This window comes from Typopeltis vanoorti, chromosome 12, assembly GCF_054136105.1.
Source record: "Typopeltis vanoorti isolate ZY-2024b chromosome 12, IOZ_Tvanoo_1.0, whole genome shotgun sequence".
In the NCBI taxonomy this organism is placed as follows: Eukaryota; Metazoa; Arthropoda; class Arachnida; order Uropygi; family Thelyphonidae; genus Typopeltis; species Typopeltis vanoorti.
In genome coordinates, this window is record NC_143560.1 from 53,244,133 (window position 1) to 53,256,839 (window position 12,707).

Consider the following 12,707-nt stretch of genomic DNA (forward strand, 5'->3'; position numbering starts at 1 on the left):
ATTCCTATTTAATTTTTTCCGTTTTTTTTTTTTTTATTATTCAGTCAGAAGGTAATATTCCAAATACCAATGATCCATTGAAGACGACCAAAAGTGGAATGATTAACTGCGAGAAACATCAGTTTATTAAATAGATTTATCTATTTAATGGATAATTCTCCCAAGCCTGAATGATTATATGTTATTAGAAACTTCAGTTTTTATAATATCAACAATATACGTGCTTTTTTTATTTTTATTTTTATTTTTTTATTGTTACAATCCTTTTAAAGCTTGGGAGGCGGAGCTGTCATCGTGCAATGGCACATGGCGCTACGTTATTTAATCCACGCAAAAGTGTATGTTAATTATGATAGGGAGTACGCGTTTTTATGATGCGTTGTACAGGTAGCATTTAAACAGTACTTGAATGCACATGGAGTTGGTTTAATATTGTGTTTCTTTTGCATAAAATGTGAACGTGTTAAATGAATGTTGGATGGGTTGCCGCTTTTTATGCAGATCTGAAATTGTTATTCCTTTCGCAGTTCTAAAATGATACCTAAATTACTCTTGACCTTTCAGGGTTAAGCTGCAAGTGATAGTTACGCATTGTATTTTGGTTTTCTTTAAAGGAGATAATTTTTCCTCAATGCCGTAAGTGTAAAAATAATTGATATATTTATCAGCAACGTGTATATCAGGAAACCTGCGAATGTTGGCGAGGGGTTACACAAGAAGTCTTAAAGCTTCATCAGGTTTTTTTCAGTAGTCCATGTGGTTGCCACTAATAATATCTGCGCGCCAGATTCGTCCCGATATTCTTAAATCCGTGGTATCGAAGTAGCTAACAACAGTGCCGAATGTGCGTATCTAGGGTTTTGCCGAAGTGTGGAATGAAACATACACCAGTTTTCAAAATCACTTTTCAACAATTTCACGAAATGACGAAGGCAAAGATTCACCTTTTAATTAAAAAGGTACTGATTTACATAACAAATTATGAATTTTTTTTGGGGAGGGGGGGGGTTTACCAGTGACACAACGCTATTGCCAGTTTTGATTGATACGTTCCGTTCAGGATATGTGTGGATTTTATTACTGAATAATTTCACACTTTACTCCGCATAATTAACAAACCCATTATTATAATAACGGCTATTATAGCCTGTTTTTGTTTAGGAGTGTCCCTTATTTTAAATACATTGGTTATTATTACTCAGAAAAGGGGTATATATATTTTTAGGGCATTATGGGTGAGTATAGAAGGCAATTATAGCAGAATAAAAGAGGTGGAAAAATTTGTGTACACACCGTGTTTCGATTCCAGGATGTCTTCAAATTTCATGATCCTGCTTAAGGTTGTTTATAAAGAGGGGGGAGCGTGGGAATGTGTTTTGACGGTAAAATAAATTTGGAAACCCGGGTTATGTATTAATAATATATATAAATATATATATATTATTGTGTTTAGGGGCGCATTTTGTGGGGGGGGAAGGGTTTACTTATGTGGAAACTGGGGCAGGGGAGGTGGGGTTAACGGGGTACGGACCGTTCCGGTCGACCTACCGATGTTGGTCAGTCGAAACGGTCCGCACCCCGTTAACCCCCCTCCCCTGCCCCAGTTTCCACATAAGTAAACCCTTCCCCTTCTCTCCTTTCCCCCCACAAAATGTGCCCCTAAACACAATAATAATATATATATATTATTAATACATAACACGGGTTTCCAAATTTATTTTCCCACCCAAAACACACCCCCACACTCCCTCCCCCCTCTTTATAAACAACCTTAAGCAGGATCATGAAATTGGAAGACATCCTGGAATCAAAACAAGGTATGTTTTGCACCTCTTTTATTTTGCTATAATTATCTTCTATACTCACCCATAATGCCCTAAAAATATATATACCCCCTTTTTTGAGTAATAATAGCCAATGTATTTAAAATATGGGACACTCCTAAACAAAAGTAGGCCTATAATAGTGTTTAAGAGGAGTAGCATGGGAATTTTCCCAGAAACTAAACCTAACAAACCCATTTTTTGTTGGTTTTATTTCGTCTGCGTGAATGCTTTTTTGCTGTTTATCCAAACATGAAATAGTATTTATTTTATTTTTATATTGAGCTCATACACCAGAGGTTGGCTGATCAACCTATAGTACATTAATACTGTAATGTGGGTAGTGGGTTGGGAAAGGAGGAACTTGTTTACATTTGATTTAAAAGACTGTATATTGTATTCCTTGAGAAACACAGAGAGAAGACTGTTCTGCATTATAGCAGTAGCAGGGATGAAGGAGGAGGAAAAGAAACTTGTTCTGTGGATTTCAAGGTGCACTGTACTGTGAATGGATGTTGAGCAGTAGCTGCATGTGTTCCAGTGGGATTAGTACTAAGTGGGGGAATTAATTGCAGCCATAGTTAGTATATAAATATAAACAATTCAATGCACTTAATGGTGTACAACCAACTTGATCTGCAACTGTAGGTAATTGCCAAAGTTGATATCTGAGGATATCATAAAATGCATGGTTTATAGCCCTTTTTGCAAAGTATAAGCAGAATAAGCCTGCTATTTCCTTCAAGCATTCTGTGTAAAATAGTTCATTTTAATCTTAGTTTGGATCTCATTATACCCAAAAAAAAAAAAAAAAAAAAAACCTGGATCAAATTGTTATTGGACATTTTGTTTCTGCTTGAAGTGATAATTAAATTTCCCTCCAATTCCTTAAATCCCATTCCCTTCCAATAAAAAACTTGAACATGAATTCATCTTCAGTTGTTTCTTGGGATCCTAACAAGGTCCCAAACAGTTACTGATACTTTAGATATATCACTTGGTAACAGAAGTAAGAAATAAAAGGTATGTGATATTAGTATAAATGTACCACTGTTTCTGATCATCTCCACACACAGGTGGAAAGCCAACAGAGAAATTTTCACCCTTCTTTATTCAAAAGAGTTTAGGACTGATAGGATCTCCCAAAACTTTTAAGAAGTCAGGTTCTGCTTATCTCTTTGTGGAAACAAGTCATCAGCATTCTGAGAAACTGCTGAGAGCAACATCAATGGGTGGAATACCAACCACAGTAACACCTCATAAAATACTCAATTCTTGTAAAGGATTGATTTCAGAATGAGATCTTGATTCTGATGAGATGTTCAGAGCTTAACAATCATAGAGCGACAGGTGTGAGGTGCATCTTGATAATCAGGGATGTTCATCTGGTTCTGACCAAGAACATTATCCTTACTTTTGATAGGCCTTCAAAATCCATAAAAGCAGAATATCTCAACTGTCCTGCTAGAACATCCCTAATCCATTGAGATGTTTAAATGTCAGAAAATATGGGCATGCCAGAAGTGCCTGCTGTGGCTCTGCCACCTGTGCTCAATGTTGTAGTACAGAGCATGATAAATCTTATTCTACAAAGCTAAATGTGCAACTGTCAAAACAGTCATCCAGCTGACTGTAAAAATGGATAATTCAGTATCCACTCAAAGTAAATTAAACTTAGCAAATAATTTCACCATACCTGAACTTTATGTTCATGAGTGCTTCTAGTGTCTCAATTGCATGAACTATGGTCTCACTCCAGAAACAACTCCAAAATGATTCCTTTCAATGAGAATCCACTAGTCAAAAAATTATGGCAAGGATATTGTTTAAAGATAAACTGCTAGATACCCTTACAGAAAAATTGGATGATTCAATATCCATTAAAGTAAATTAAACTTACCAAATGATCCTGACACATCAGATGTATTAAATATTTTTCCAGGGGAGGAGAGAGAGAGAGAGAGAGACACTGGCCATCCATACTTCCCCAAATCAGTTGATAAATATAAACTTGACAAGGCCTCTCAATTTCCTGGAAATTGGACAAGTCTACAGAGCCAAAAACAAGAGGAAAATTTTTACAGTGAAACTGTTGTGAGTTTCACCAGAAAATCAATTATATCACCATTTTTCTGTAGAAACAAGCTTTTCTGTTTCCGGTGAGGACCTTACCTTATGAAATTTCAATGTTGTTTGCACGTGGGCAGACATGCTCCTTTCCATTGTGTTCAGCTTAATTCTGCTTTGGAAGCAGTAGCGATTTATCTATCTATCCATGGAATTTCTTATTACAGTATGTTCAATTTATTTTCCACCAGGTGCTTAAATGAAATTGATCTTGATAACCATATTTTGCAACTGTCTTAGCCCATACTATTTATGAGTGGCTTAAATGGGCACACTGCACTCTTTGGGGTAGTGCCAACACAAACTGATGAGGTTGTATCATTGAATAAATCCTTGACAGTAATGGTCTCTCCCTTTTTGAATAATAGACTCAGTACTTTCTTCCATATACTTGCTAGCTAATTGTTGAGAGTTTATTTTTCACTTGGTTAGACTATAATGTTTAGTTTAATCCTTTATCCAAGTGTGAGCAAACAAAGTTTGCGCTTGAAAGTATCTTCAGGAATAAGGTAAGGTAGTGCAACACCAGGCAACTTGTTCCAAAGGTGGAGAAAGCTCTCATCACTCCTATCTCAGTATCTCCCATAATGCAAAGCACATCTCCTTGCAGATATGTGTAATGCTATGCATTAAGGCAAGGGCCACTACCCATACCGGTTTCGACCTTTATTGAGGTCTCGTCAGTGGGAGGCAGGCCCAGTAGTGGAGATGCAAAAGCAATGCGAGGTCATCCTAACCTATAGGCGTTACCAAACGGTGTGCAACCTTATTATTAAATTACTCCGGATTCAGAGAAAGATGTTGAGAGTTTATTTTTACCTAACCAAGTGAAAAATAAACTCTCAACATCTTTCTCTGATTCCGGAGTAATTTAATAATAAGGTTGCACACCGTTTGGTAACTCCTATAGGTTAGGATGCCCTCTCATTGCTTTTGCCTTTTGTATCTCCACTACTGGGCCTGGCTCCCACTGACGAGACCTCAATAAAGGTCGAAACCGGCATGGGTAGTGACCCTTGCCTTAATGCATAGCATTACACGTATCTGCAAGGAGATGTGCTTTGCATTATGGGAGATACTGAGATAGGAGTGATGAGAGCTTTCTCCACCTTTGCAACGAGTTGCCTGGTGTTGCACTACCTTACCCCAGTTCTGAAGATACTTTCAGGTGCAAACTTTGTTTGCTCACACTTGGATAAAGGATTAAACTAAACTTGTTATATTGCTAGCTAATCTACAATGATTTTATAATCTGCTCCCCTGCCATTTTTCCACATTGAAGAGAACATATGTGGAATCAATCATTTTCCTATTATTTGCACAATGTTTTCAAAGAACTATTTTCTACACAAATGCCCATGTTGAAAATGGACTAGGCTGATTGGAATACTTTCTCCCATCTTGCAAAATTTAATGCTGAAACAGTCGATTAAAAATCTATCAATGAAGCAGTGAACTATATAACAGATTGTATTGTTCATGCAACAACAGTTGCAGTTCCAAAACTATTATCTTGCTTTCCACTTTATCCCAAGCCTTGGTGGAACCCAGGGTGCTAAGCAGCCAAAGAAAGGTTTATTTCATAGATACCCTGTCACAACCAAGCAAATTTAAGAACTTTTAAATGTTCTTGGTCCCAAGATGTTATATTATTATTATTATTATTTGACACCTCCAGGGAGTCCAAAGACTCATCAAGGGAGAGTGTGCCAACAGCATCGAACGATTGGTTCCCTTCCAACTACTAACCACACTCAAACTTAACTGAGCCATTAGTAGCAGAGGCTCTACCAATTGACCAACGTTATGCAAAATGTCAGAGTCAAAAACAATCTTAGATCCAGTTAACATCATCGATTCATCAAACAACCATTGCCAAAATTGCATGGAATAAAATGTATAAAATGAAAGGTAGATATAGAACACGCTGCTTGTCTATGTTTGGAACATAGTGGATATGTTGTTGCTTATTCCAAAGGTAATGCAGACACTGGGAGAAAATTTTACCAGAATCTAAGCAACAGCTTCAGATCCTTCTGATTTTTTTGTATATTGAAAGAGCAGCTATTTTCTACCAATAGGTTAGAGCTTGCACAATCAGCCATTCATTGAGGAACCAAAAATAGCTCTTTTACTGTCAACATAGGACAATTTGATACATTTAAAAATGTATATAAGAGATGCTTTCCTGAAATGAGAACATCTGGTTTGTCTTCTTTGACATGGAAAAAAGGTTTTGACATAGCCTGGAGATATGTATATTAAAAGCTCTCTTCTTTAATCTTCCTGGTCTGAGGGAACACTTTCCTGTTTGTATGAAAAACTGCAAGTGGGTACATAGACTGTGTCGTGGAAAAAACATTCCATTTCATGTACAGGTATTCCAACAGGATGGAGCCTGTTGCACATTACTTGGTTCTAGAGCCTATTTATCAGAACACTTTCCCAGGAGGCTCATTTTGAGGTTTACAGAACTTCCATATCCTTCATGTTCTCCTGATCTCACATCACTTGATGCCTTCATTTGGGGTATGTTGAAGGAATGGGTATTCCACCATGACCTGCCTTTAAACCTTAATGAACTAAGGGATAAAATTACATATGTCCTGCAGACATCCCAATGCTTGTTCTCCAAGATGACAGAAAACCTTCGCATGCACACCAAAACCTTGAAAGACAAGGTACCCATTTCGAATACATAATCTACTGTCGTTAATGCTTTATTCAACCAAGATTCCACCAATAGCATAGGGGGTTGTGGATGCACATATCATGTGTAAACATATATTTCTTTGTTAATAAACCTGTTTACTTCATAACATATATTATTATTATTATTATTCAGGCCTCCATGGAGTCAAAAGACTTATCGTGGGAGGTCCTTTCCAAGAACATAGTCTGTCAAGATTCATTGAGGGCAGATCCCCCACCCCCTTAAGAAACACAAAGTCTATCATACCACTCCTTAAACTCATTGACCGTTCTCGCTCTCACCACTCCATCAGGCAATGCATTCCATGGTTTAACCACCCTCCAGGCAAAGAAACCACTCCTCACCCTCTTTCTCACAGTTTCCTTTCGTAACTTCCAGGGATGGCCTCTTGTAATCACTCCTTCCTGCTGTTCAACCAAGCGAAAGAACTCCCCAGTGTCAACCCTGTAACCACCTCTCAACAGTTTAAAAGTCTCAATCATATCACCTCTCCTTCTTCTATCCACCAAACTCTGCAGTCCACATTCCCTCAGCCGATCGTCATAACTATGCTTGTACAGTCCTGAAACCATCTTTGTCATCCGTCTTTGTATCCTTTCCACAGTTAATTTATCTCCTTCAAAGCCTGGGGACCAAATCTGAGAACAATAGTCTAAGTGTGGTCTGATCAGAGACTTACACAATGGAATGATAACCCTTTTATCTCTGCAGGTCAGTGTCCTTCTCATAATTGCAGCAATCCTCTGTGTGACCTTCACCACCTTTGCATATCTTAGTTATTAATTACTATCTTTTTGCACCATACTGTATTTCTTCCTCTTTATGGCCTGAGGTTGGTGCATAAACTAGTACAATTCTTAATTTATTATTATTATTATTATTAGTATCTCCATGGAGTCAGTAGACTCATCGCAGGAGACCCAAACTAGCAAAACAATATCTGTCATACCTCTTCTTGAATTCATTTACAGACGAAGAGCTCACAGCCAAGTCAGGCAGTGAATTCCACTCATTCACCACCCTCCAGGCAAAAAACCTTGTTCTGACACCTTTGTTAACCACACTCTTCTTTAATTTCCAGGGATGACCTCTTGTTCTTCCATCACTATCACACAGCTGAAACATTTCCCCTGCATCAATCCTATAAAAACCTTTCAGTAATTTAAATGTTTCTATCATATCCCCTCTTCTTTGCCTATCATCCAATCTCTGCAATCTACAAGCTATCAATGTAGGGAGCATTTTTTACATCACTCACCAACTTGGTCACTCTTCTCTGAACCCTCTCCACAGCCTCCTCATCTCCAAGGAATCCAGGTGACCAGACCTGAGCGCAGTAATCCAAATGTGGAAGTATCAACGCTTTATAAAGGGGAATAATAACCTCTTTATCTCTGGGTGTCAGTGTGTTCCTCAACAACCAAGTAATCCTATGTGCAATCTTGGACACCTTAGCCTCATCAATCTCTTGGAGTACCTTTCCATCAATGTAGTGCACAGCTGGTAATCTTTTAATCCCAAAATGCATGACTTTACACTTTTCCACATTGAACTGACATCCATTATCTTTTGCCCATTTTACCAGCTTATTTAAATCATCCCCCAACTTTGAACTTCAGCTTGATTTTTTATTGCGCTACCCAACTTTGTATCATTAGCAACCAACTGAATATCTCCCTTTAAGCCATTTCCTATATCATTTATATACAAATTAAACATCATCATCCAATTCCTGCCATATATCCTCAAGTGGTGTACAGGATATGACAGTACTATATGAAAAAATTACATCATTATTAACTTCCTATCTACAATTTTCCTCCAAATCAGTCTGTTACTTGTCAAAACTCCAACATTATCAGACCTGATATTTCTATCGTCTAAGGCACTTTGTACCGTATCAATCCACCTATATCTTGGTCTTCCTCTGGGTCGTTTTCCTGCCAACCTGGCAGAGAACACACTTGTTTTGCTAATCTTTCCTCTCCCATTCTATTTAAGTGACCATACCATCTGAGATTAGCTCTGCTAATGCATTCCTGGATGCTGACAATGTCAAGTTCTTTCCTAATATCCTCATTTTTCATATGATATTGCCATTGATGCCATCTGTTCACGCCTCTAATCTTTCTCAGGACTCATATCTGCGGTCTCTAGTCTTTGGTCAAGTGTTTTACTTCTGACCCAGCTCTCAGTTCCATAAGTTAAAATTGGTTTGAACACTGTCTTGTATACAGCTAATTTAGTGTTCCAACTAATTTCTCTCTTATTCCATATGAATTTATTCAATTGACTTACTACCATACCAGCTTTGCTGATTCTGTTGTCTCTTTCTATATTTAATTTACCATCTTCAGTAAAAATCGTGCCTAAGTAGCTGAAATGTTTTACTTGTTCCACAGGTTCTCCATTCACAACACAGTTGACATTTTCAATGATTCTGCCTATTTTCATTGTCTTTGTCTTTTTATTGCTGACCTTCATACCATATCTATTACAACAGCTATTGAATTTAGTCAGAGAATCTTGCAGACTTGTAGCGGATTTATTTAGAAGTATAACATCATCCGCATAAAGCAAAGAGCTGACATTAACATCTCCAATTTTGATATCAGGTTTAATACCACTTTCCTTCATAATGTGATCCATATAGATAATGAATAACAAAGGGGATAATGTACATCCTTGTCTCACACCAGATTTAACATTAAACCATCTTCCTGTACTTCAATTCTAATTGCTGACTTACAACTCAAATAAAGACTAAGTATTGCTTGATATAATGCCCCATTGACACCATATAACTGCAGCATATTGAATAGCTTCTCTCTTGGCACCTTGTCATATGCCTTTTCCAAATCGACAAAACTTAAATACAGATCTTTGTTATATTCCCATGCTTTCTCGACTATTTGTTGTAAAGTGAAGATCTGATCCTGACAGCCTCTATTTTGCTTGAATCCAGCTTGTTCTTCACCAAGCTTTTCTTCCACAATTCTTCTCAACCGTTTCTCAAGTATACTTGCATAGATCTTGCCAGGAACACTCAGTAGGGAAATACCTCTGTAATTCTCACATTTAGTTTTATTTCCCTTTTTATATATGGGTACTATGAGAGCTCTACTCCAATCATCGGGAATTCGTCCCTCTCTCCAGGCTTTCTGAACTATGCAGTGCACCCACTGTAAGACTCTTATACCACCATACTTCAGCATTTCTGGTCGAATATCATCTACTCCTGCTGCCTTTCCACATTTCAAGCCTTTGATGGCTTTTTCTACTTCAAGTATGGATATGTATTCCTTACTGAATGCCTGGTCAGTGTTTTTTATAACTGTGCTGTCATCACTGCTTGTTTCATTTAGCAGTTTTTCAAAGTAATTACTCCATACTTCAAAGATATCTTTTTCTACCGTTTTCATGTCACCTTTATCATCTCTAACTCCTTTTACAGCACTCTTTCCTCCATTCCTAAGCTACTTCAACAACTTCCAGAATATTTTGCCACCTTTTTGATATTTATTTTCTATATTCTTGCCAAAGTCTTCCCATGACTTTTGTTTAGCTAGTTTTACACACTGTTTAGCTTTCTTACATTTGTCTCTGTATTCTGTAAGAGTAAAAGCTGACTTATTTGCCAGGAACTTTTGGTATGCTTTCTTCTTTTCCTTCACTGCCTCTTTAACTTCCTGTGTCCACCAGGGTGTTCTGATTTTTTTATCCTTGCACACAACCTCACCACATGCCTCTCTGGCAGAATCAATGTTTTCTTCAGAGTTTGCCACTGAATCTCCAAGGTTTGATTCCTGTTCTCAGACTCTTTCATTTTCTTTTCAATAATCTTTCTGTATTTTAGTCTACAGTTCACATCTGAGAGCTGCTCAACTTTTATTCGCTTTAAAACTTTCTTACATGTTATTCTTTTCAATATGAAATTCAATTTTATCCTGCTCAAGACTAAATAGTGATCAATTTCAAATCCTCTGTACACACTGGTGTCCTGCACCAGGGTGAAAACATCACTATCAACATTAACATAGTCAATGAGACTTTTCTTATTCCTAGCCTCTTCTCTCCATGTGAATTTGTGCACATTTTTATGTTGGAACATGGTGTTAGTAATAACCAGTCCATGTCCTGAGCAGAAATCCAACAGATATTTGCCATTATTATTAGCTTTGCTCTTTTCTCCAAATTTTCCCAAAATATTTTTGTATGTCTCACAATCATTTCCTACTCTGCTATTTAGATCCCCAACAAGGACCAACTTTTCCTTTTTCATTGTGTCAGTTGCTTTTTCTAAAGCATCAAAAAATTCCTCCACTTCTACCTTAGTAGAACCTTCTGTGGGACCATAGGCACAAATAAGTCTCATTGTCCAGTTCCCCATTCTCATATTTGCCGACATTACTCTACTTGAGACTGACTGCCATTGAAGAAGATTAGCCTCGTATTTTGTGTTGAATACTATGGCTACTCCTTCTTTTCCTTGATTGTCATTGCCTGAATCTAACATTTTGTATTTAATGCTCAGAAAGATCTCACCAGTTTTGGTCTTTTTTGTTTCAGTCACCCCTATTATGTCGATCTGGTACTTATCTAATTCTTCAGCTAGCTCCATTTCTTTGCCATTCAGGCTTCTTACGTTGATAGTACCGATCTTTAACTCTGGTGATGTTGAGTTGGGGTTTGTTTTCAGATTTGTTCCAGTAGCTGACTTTTCGCTGTTCGCCCTGGTTCCCTGGCGAAAACATCGGGGGCCTTGTTTAACCGGGCGATGCCCCAGCCGGCATGAAATTTTGTCATGTTGTACAATCATTTTTTATTTTGGTTTAACCAATAAGAATACAATTTGGTCGGCTAAATCCCAAATTGCCAGCCCATCCTCGTACGTTCAGTATCAAAGTAGATACCCAACAGGGTGAACCACGAGAAGGTGAGGATTGGACATTAGGTCAGAAGCCCTGGTCGGTTCTCTGCATTCCTTGGAAGGCTATGTGGAGGTCTCCTCTTAGTTATACAGCTTTGACCCTTAAGCACCCCTAAACAACAACATTAAAATTATAACATCTATTTATTTTACTGTAGAGTTCTGCAGTCCTGTCTGTGACTTATTCTATCTCTTGCATTTGATCTTTTATGGAATAAAATTAGGAAGCCAGTTCTTCTCCAGGATCTGGAATTGTCACCATAACTATAGCATACATGTTCATTCTTTAGATCAGTACTGTTTTTGTCCAAAATTCAGAGTTTCACTCAATCCAGTGATGTCCCATTTTATCTTTTCTGCTTTCAGCAGTACTTCTAGTTTTGTTTGTCAAAATGATTACCAACAATTGTAGGTATGCACACACATTTTCTCTTATTAGTACTATTAGAATTTATGTCCTTCATCTGCCATTGGGACTGGGCTTAACTGGAGATGTGCAGCTGTTTGCCAATGATGCAAAGTTGGGAAGGACTACGGTAGACATTGTGGTCTTGCAGGAGGATCTAAACAGACTGTGCATAGGCAAATGATTGGAGCTATCATTTTAATGTTGCAAAGTGCGAGGTCTTACTTGTGAAAGTGAAATTTGGTAGGCAAACTTGGGATACAGAGAATACAATTAATGGAGAAATTCTGAAGGAAATGAGAGATCTGAGAGTGATGGTGGACAGACTTGGAAGTTTAGGGATCACATATTGCAAATTGTAAGAACATCCCAATGGATTATAGCAATAATGAGGAGGACATGCAGAAGCAAGACATTATGGTTCCCCTGTATAAGGCTTTGATCAGGCCACATGTGGATTACTGTGCATAGATTTGGTCACCTGGTTTTCGGGGGATGATAATGTATTGGAGAAAGTTAACTTAGTGTCATCTCTATGGAATGTCAGATATGGAGAAGAGATTGAGGGAGTGCAACTTACAGAGCCCTATAAATAGAAAAAGAGGGGATATGATAGAGACATAAGTTGTGGGGGGGGGATTGTTACCAGATTAATATGGAGAAGATATTTCATAGAATAGAGGGAGGCAAGGGTAGAACTTGAGGCCA

The 12,707-nt window shown here is 37.8% G+C and overlaps 1 protein-coding gene across 3 annotated transcripts in view; it reads left to right on the forward strand.

Annotated features, from left to right (window-relative positions):
• The first annotated feature begins 410 nt into the window (after positions 1 to 410).
• LOC150100793 (glycerol kinase 5) overlaps positions 411 to 12,707 on the forward strand; it is a 329,559-nt gene continuing 317,262 nt past the window's right edge. For 2 of the 3 annotated variants that reach the window (XM_090401274.1, XM_090401276.1), the window contains exon 1: positions 411 to 959. The gene's annotated coding sequence lies outside the window, so the exon portion shown is untranslated. The remainder of the gene's footprint in view (positions 960 to 12,707) is intronic. The other variant, XM_090401275.1, reaches the window with a different exon arrangement.